The sequence below is a fragment of the Myotis brandtii genome, unplaced genomic scaffold, assembly GCF_000412655.1.
Source record: "Myotis brandtii unplaced genomic scaffold, ASM41265v1 scaffold199, whole genome shotgun sequence".
Classification (NCBI taxonomy): domain Eukaryota; kingdom Metazoa; phylum Chordata; class Mammalia; order Chiroptera; family Vespertilionidae; genus Myotis; species Myotis brandtii.
In genome coordinates, this window is record NW_005357414.1 from 2,240,738 (window position 1) to 2,247,743 (window position 7,006).

Consider the following 7,006-nt stretch of genomic DNA (forward strand, 5'->3'; position numbering starts at 1 on the left):
TGAGGAATGGGGCTCCCTCCTCCCTCCTGTCAGGGTCCGGGGTGCAGGTGAATGGGGTTCCTGGCTGGCAGGCCACTGACAGCAAGCTATCCAACAGCAGATTCTGTGAGGAATGGGGCTGCTTCCTCCCTACTGTCAGGGTCTGGTTTGAAGGCCGGACTCAGTACTTCCACTCTCTGCTCCGAGGGCGAGTTCCTGCCTGAAACCTCTCCCTGAGGGCGGGTTCCTGCCTGAAACCTCGCCCTCCGGGAAACAACTGGGGGAGGGCGCAGCCCTGCAAGACTGACTTCCTTCAGGTTGGTCAAGCTTCTGGACGTGATGTTACACCCAGGGTTTTTATATAAGTAGATCAGCCTCCCCCTTGTGGGCTGTAAGTTCTATAAATGCAAAATTTTTTAGGTCCATTTGAAATATTTATAATTTATTTTTATAACATTTTTGAGATATAGTTAACATAAGAAAGTGCACACATTTATAATATATAATGGTTGATTTTTGACATATGCATGCACCTGTGAAATCATCAACAAAATTAAGTTAATAAATACATCCACCACAAATAGTTTCTTTGTGATCCTTTCTGCCTTCTTCTTACTGGTTCAGAAAATTAATGATCTGTTTGTTGTTCCTATAAATTTGCATTTTCTAGAATTTTATATAAATGTAGTCATGCAGTGTGCACTTTTACTCAGCATACTGATTTTGAGATTCACCCATGTCCTTACATGTATCAATATTTATTTTCTCCTTATTACTGAGTAATTGCAGGATGTACCATAATTTATTTGCCCTTCCATCTGTTGAAGGGTAGATATTTGGGTTGTTTCCCATTTTTCACAATGATAAACAAAGACCCTATGAACATTTGTGTGCAAGTCCTTGTGGATATATATGCTGAATGCAGGGATTTTCTGTGTCTGGTTCTTTATAGCATCTGCCATGCCCAGGCAATTGTATTTATACTGTATGTGGTCGTTAAATATCTGTTGAATGAATGAGTGTGTCTTTCTTTTTAGGAATGGATATTTCCACTGTTTTTGTGCTTACCCAAGAATCCTTTACCACCCTAACTTTTGTCCTCTTCTTTGCCTTTCTAATCTGCAGCCCTGGGTGACCCCTTGAAAGTGATTATTTCCATTCTTGGCTGTTAGAGAAACCCTGCTTATCGAATTCACTGCCAGTGCATGCTCTACTCTAAGCTGGCCCCTCTGGCTGTTCAACAATCCATTCATTCCTCGCTTGCTGACTCCCTATCACATTCCCCACAGCAGCTGCTCCAAACTTCCTGCCCTCTCCTCAAGCCCCCAGTCCCATCGCCCCCTCATTCTCAGGAGATGACTTCACCTCCTTCATTACTGAGATGATTGAGGCCAACTGACAGGAGCTTCTTCAACTTCCATCTGAGACATTTCCACATAGCCATCTCAAATGTTTCCGGCTCTCAGGAGGATGTGTTCCTTCACCTTGCCAAGGTTAAGCTCTCTGCCTGTGTGCTTGATCTTAGCCCCAACTTTAAAGATATTAATAACAACAGTAGCAGTACAAAATGTACTTAGCTGTCGATATGGACCACACATAGGGCTAAGCTCTGAGAAAACAGCTCTCTGATTTTTATTCAAAAACTATGAACTATGTCTTTAACATGTTTCATTTCTTTTTTCCCCAAGCTTAAAAACTCATTTTTAAATAAAAGTATGCAAATGCTAAGCACTTGGCATGTGCCATTGAATTTAATCTCACAGTCAGATTGTAGCATAATGCTTTAAAAAAACAGATAAGGACACGGGATCAAAAAGTTTAAGTAACTTACTTTGTGTCATATAGCTAGTAAGTGGTGAAGTTAGGATTTGAGCTAAAATCTAAAATCAGAACTCTCCCTTTCTTCTCTTGAAGTTCAGAGGGTTCTCTTAATCCTACTCCTCAGTTCATGCCCTGTTATCATTCTTGGCCAAAACATAAAGCAACTATAAGAAAAAGTAAAATAAAGGGGAATAGAGACACACTAGGGCCATGGTCGGCAAACTGAGGCTCGCGAGCCACATGCAGCTCTTTGGCCCCTTGAGTGTGGCTCTTCCTAAGCCTTAGGAGTACCCTAATTAAGTTAATAACAATGTACCTACCTATATAGTTTAAGTTTAAAAAATTTGTCTCTCAAAAGAAATTTCAATTGTTGTACTGTTGATATTTGGCTCTGTTGACTATGAGTTTTCCGACCACTGCACTAGGAGAAAACATGAAATATCTTTCCAGACTAACGAGATTGAACTTCATCCTATAGGAAGTGATTCCCAAACTTCAATAAGCTCTCTGAGGGGTGCTGGTTAATAGGGCAGATTCCCAGGTTCTACCTTCAGACCTATGGGATCAGTACCTTTGGTGGTAGGCAAAAACGGAAGCATAAAAACCAGTTAGGAGGCTATGACAGTATTCCAGAGGAGATGGCAGTGGCCTGGACTGTGGTGGTAGCTATGGAAATGGAAAGACATGGGCAGATTCTTTAAACTGTGGTAAAATACACTTACCATAAATTTACCATTTGAACCATTTTAAATTGTACAATTCAGTGACATTTAGTACTCACATGGTGTGCAATTAGCACTACTATCAATTTTGGAACATTCAAAATTGTTACTGAATTTATTAGGGTGACACTGGTTAATAAAATTATATAACTTTTAAGAATGCAATTCTATTGAGAGCATTATGCTAAGTGAAATAAGCCAGTCAGAGAAAGACAAATACCATATGATTTTACTTATATGTGGAATCCAGTGAACAAACAAATAAGCAAGCAAAATAGAAACAGAATCATAGATACAGAGAACAGACTGACAGCTGTCTGAGGGAAAGTGGGTTGGGAGACTGGATGAAAATGGTGATGGGATAAGAAAAACAAACCACAGATCACAATATGGTGATTACCAGAAGGAAAGGGGGTTTGAGGAGGTAGAAGAGGGTAAAAGGGGATAAATGGTAAAGAAAGGAGACTTCACTTTGGGTGGCAAACACATAATACAATATACAGATTCCGTAATTTCAGAACATTTTTATCACCCACATTAGAGAATTTAAAAAGGTAGACCCGGCAGGGCTATGTAACTGATAGAATATCGATGGTGAGTGAGATGGGTGGGTCAAGCTCATTAGGTTTGGATGGCATGCTGATCGCGATAATGGTGATCTCTAACAGAGATGAGTAAATAGAAAGTGGAATCTTGCACACATAGAAATGAAGGAGACATGAAGGCAATTATGGACATGAGTTTCTCAGAGACTTTCAGGGGAAGATATGAAGCAACCAGTTGGAGTGGATCTGGATAGGAGGTGAAAGTCAGGGCCTGAGGGTCCAGACTTCATAATAGCAAACACTTACAAGAGGCTCACTACTTGCCAGACTCTGGTCCAAGTGCTCTATATACATGATCTCAATAAATCCTCATGTTATATATAAAATAACTCACCAAAGTTACTAGCATGTGACAGAGGGGGAATTGGAACTCAGGCAGAATGACTTTAGGGTCAGTGTTTATAAACATTATGCTGTGCTGCCTCTCACAAAGGCCATTTCATCTACAGAGGGATAATGCTGAATCTAGGAGAATAGAGGCAAGGCTGAAGGTACAGACTTAAGGAAAAATCTTAGGGTCTTAAAATCAGCGATGACCATACTTGAGTCACCAACTGCCGTCAATAAGAACATCCTCTTTCAGTCACCGAGTGACTTCAGACTTGCCTCAATTCATGAGGTTAAACTCAAACTATAGCAGTTTAAGACTGATGGTCCTTCAACTCATTACGTGAATAGTGAAACAGGTACAGCTTGTGAGAGCTCCACATGTGAGTAACTAGCTAGAGAATCAGAACTTTGAAGGAGAAATGACTTATTGCAGAGCATTCCCTGGCTTGGTTTCTCTAAGCATCTAAGGAAGCAAATAAACTCTAGCACTTCTTGGCATTAGGTATTTAAGGAGAGTTCCCTACTTGCAAGATGGGAAATTCATTCTCTCTCTCTCTCTCTCTCTCTCTCTCTCTCTCTCTCTCTCTCTTTCTCTCTCTCTCTCTCCCTCTCTCTCCTTCCCTCCCTCTCTCTCTCTTTCTCCATTTAAAAGCCTCCACAAACCCCCATACAATACTGTCTTTTAAAAATGAGAATATAATAGAACACTCACAATACCCAAACTCTCCCAAACATTACTGATTTATTCTTTCAGGATTTTGAATACATTTAAGGATCTTGTAAAATCTCAGAGGGCAGACACATCTATTGTGCAGGTCTATATCTCTACAAGCTGTAGAAAAGTTTCCAGAATCTTCATAGAACTCCAGCCATTCATTGAAAGTTGGTTTTGGAGGAGGACCTAGGGTTGAAGATGAGTGTTTGTGTTTGCTTTTCTTTCTTAAGAAGGGGGAGGCTTGACTATGTTTCAATACTGACAGGAGAGTCAGTAGACAGGGAGAAGGTGAAGATACAGGAAAGAGCTGGGGAATAATAGCTGGAGCTGGGTCCTGGAGTGAGTGGAATGGAATTCATGGGACCCCCTCCTCTCTCTTTTGTGACAGGAGGGGGGGAAGGAAGCTCTAGATGGGGCCCTACCTAGTTAGATGATTAGGAAGCGTGGGGAAGGAAGTTCAACATTCCCACCTGACAGTTTTTATTCTCACTGTGAAATGAGATAGCAGGGAAATGAAGAATGATGATCACAGGTTTGGTAAAAGTGAAGATATTTTAAATTGTCATTTTCGAGAAGGTTTGAAAGAGCTAATTAGAAAACCCCAAATATTGTGCGACAGCAGGAGGGCCCTTTTGAGAATGGTAGGCATGACTGTATAGTATGGGACAAGCAGCTCATTTGTGTATAGAAAAACACACAGGACATAGCAACAGGCATGGAGAAAGAAGTTTTCCTTTCTCTTAAGTGGAGATAACTACAAGTATTTCTACTTTTTCTTGGTAATGAAAAATGTAGTAGACTAGAGCTGAGAAGACCTGGGTTCAAGTCCAGTGTTTAATTATCTTCTGTGTGTCATGGGAGAACTAATGTCATCTTTTACAAGTATTGACTTACCTACTTCAAAAGGCTGTTATATGAAAGAAAGAAGATGGAGAATGACAAAAGCCGTACACAAAACATGAAATTGGCAAAACCAAAGAAAGTGAAAAATAGCTCCAAAATAAACATTTTGAAAGCTAAATTGTGGGAAAATATAAAAGACAAAAATATTTACAACACATATTACAATGAACTTACTATACAAAGAGCTCTTACGAATAAAAAGACAAAGAAGAAAATTAGGCAAAAGGAATGAGTAAGCCATTAATAGAAGAACTACAAAAAGCCTTACATAGAAAAGATGTTCAACATCACTAATATAAAAATTAGAATGAAAACAAACAACAATCACTAATATATCTTCACTTACCACATTTACAAAAACTAAAATATTTCTAGCAATTTATTCCACAAATATACTCACGCAAGTACACAAAGATATATGTGTCATGATATCCACTGTTTCAAAATTTGTAACAGTAAGAAACAAACACCCTTGTGCACAACTAAAATTTCCTTGAAAAAAAATTATTGTGTAAACATATGATGGACTATCATGGAGCCACATTAAAAAGAAGCCATGGGAAAACATCTAAGATAAATGATTACATGAAAATAATGAGTGAAGAACTGTATGTGTATAGTTGTATTTGGTAGTTGCAAAATAATCACGGGATATAAAGCACAGCATAGGGAATATGGTCAATGATATTGTTATAACTAAGTATGGTGCCAGGTGGGTACTTGAAATATTGGGGGGATCACTTTGTAAATTATATGAATGTCTAATCACTCTGCATACACCTGAAACTGGCACAAAATAATATTGAATGTCAACTGTAATTGAAAATAAAATAAAATATTTAAAATATATGTAGAGAGTAGAAAAATATGTGGAGGAATATACAACAAACTTAACAGTGGTTATTATTGAGAGGGGAGATTATAAGGACTTTCTACTTTAGGTCTTTCTGCAAATTTTTCCCAACACTGCATCATAAAAATTTTAAAAACATAGAAAAGTAGAAAGACTTGTACAGTGAACACCTAGAATTTTCACTACTGAGGTTCTGCCATTAACATTTTACTTTATGTGCTTTCTCACATATCTCTCTTACTATCCCTCTCTTCATCCCTTCAATCCATCTTATATTTTAAAGTATTTTATATTACCTTTAACTTCAAGATAAGTAGCTGACATAAGTACACTTTTTCCAAAATACCTCATTATACATATTATTTACTGGATTTCAATATTTATTTGAAGATGTTTTTTATTTTTGTGATAAAATTTACATGCAATGAATCACACAAAGCTTAAGTGAGTGAATCAACAGGTTCTAACGGATGGATATACCTGTGTAACCCAAATCTCTATCAGGACATAGAATATTATCATTGCTCCAGAAAGTTTCCTCATGCCCATCCCAGTCAATCTCTACCTCACTCCATTCTGTAACTTTGAAATTATTTAAATACAATTTTAGTTTTAGAATATTTTAAAATTTACAGAAAAATTGCAAAGTTAGTACAGAGTTCTTGTATACCTTCATATCTAGTTTCCCCTATTCTTAACATCTTACATAACTATGATATATTTGTCACAACTAATGATCCAATATTAATACAATATTATTAACTGAAGTCCATACTTTATTCAGATTATATTCGTTTTTCCCTAGTGCTTTTTTTTTTTTGGCTCCAGGATGCCATCTGAGATATCACATTATATTTAGGTATCATATTTCTTTTGGATCCTTCTAAGCTGTGACAGTTTCACAGGCTTTCCTGGGTTTTGATGACCTTGACAATTTTGAAGAGTACTGGTCAAGTATTTTATTAATATCCCTCAATTTCGGCTTGTTTGGTGTGCCTCTAATGGTTAAACTGTTTCTGTAACTTTTACATACTGATCAAAGCCATGTTTAACTTTTGTAATCAGACTTAATAAAGAT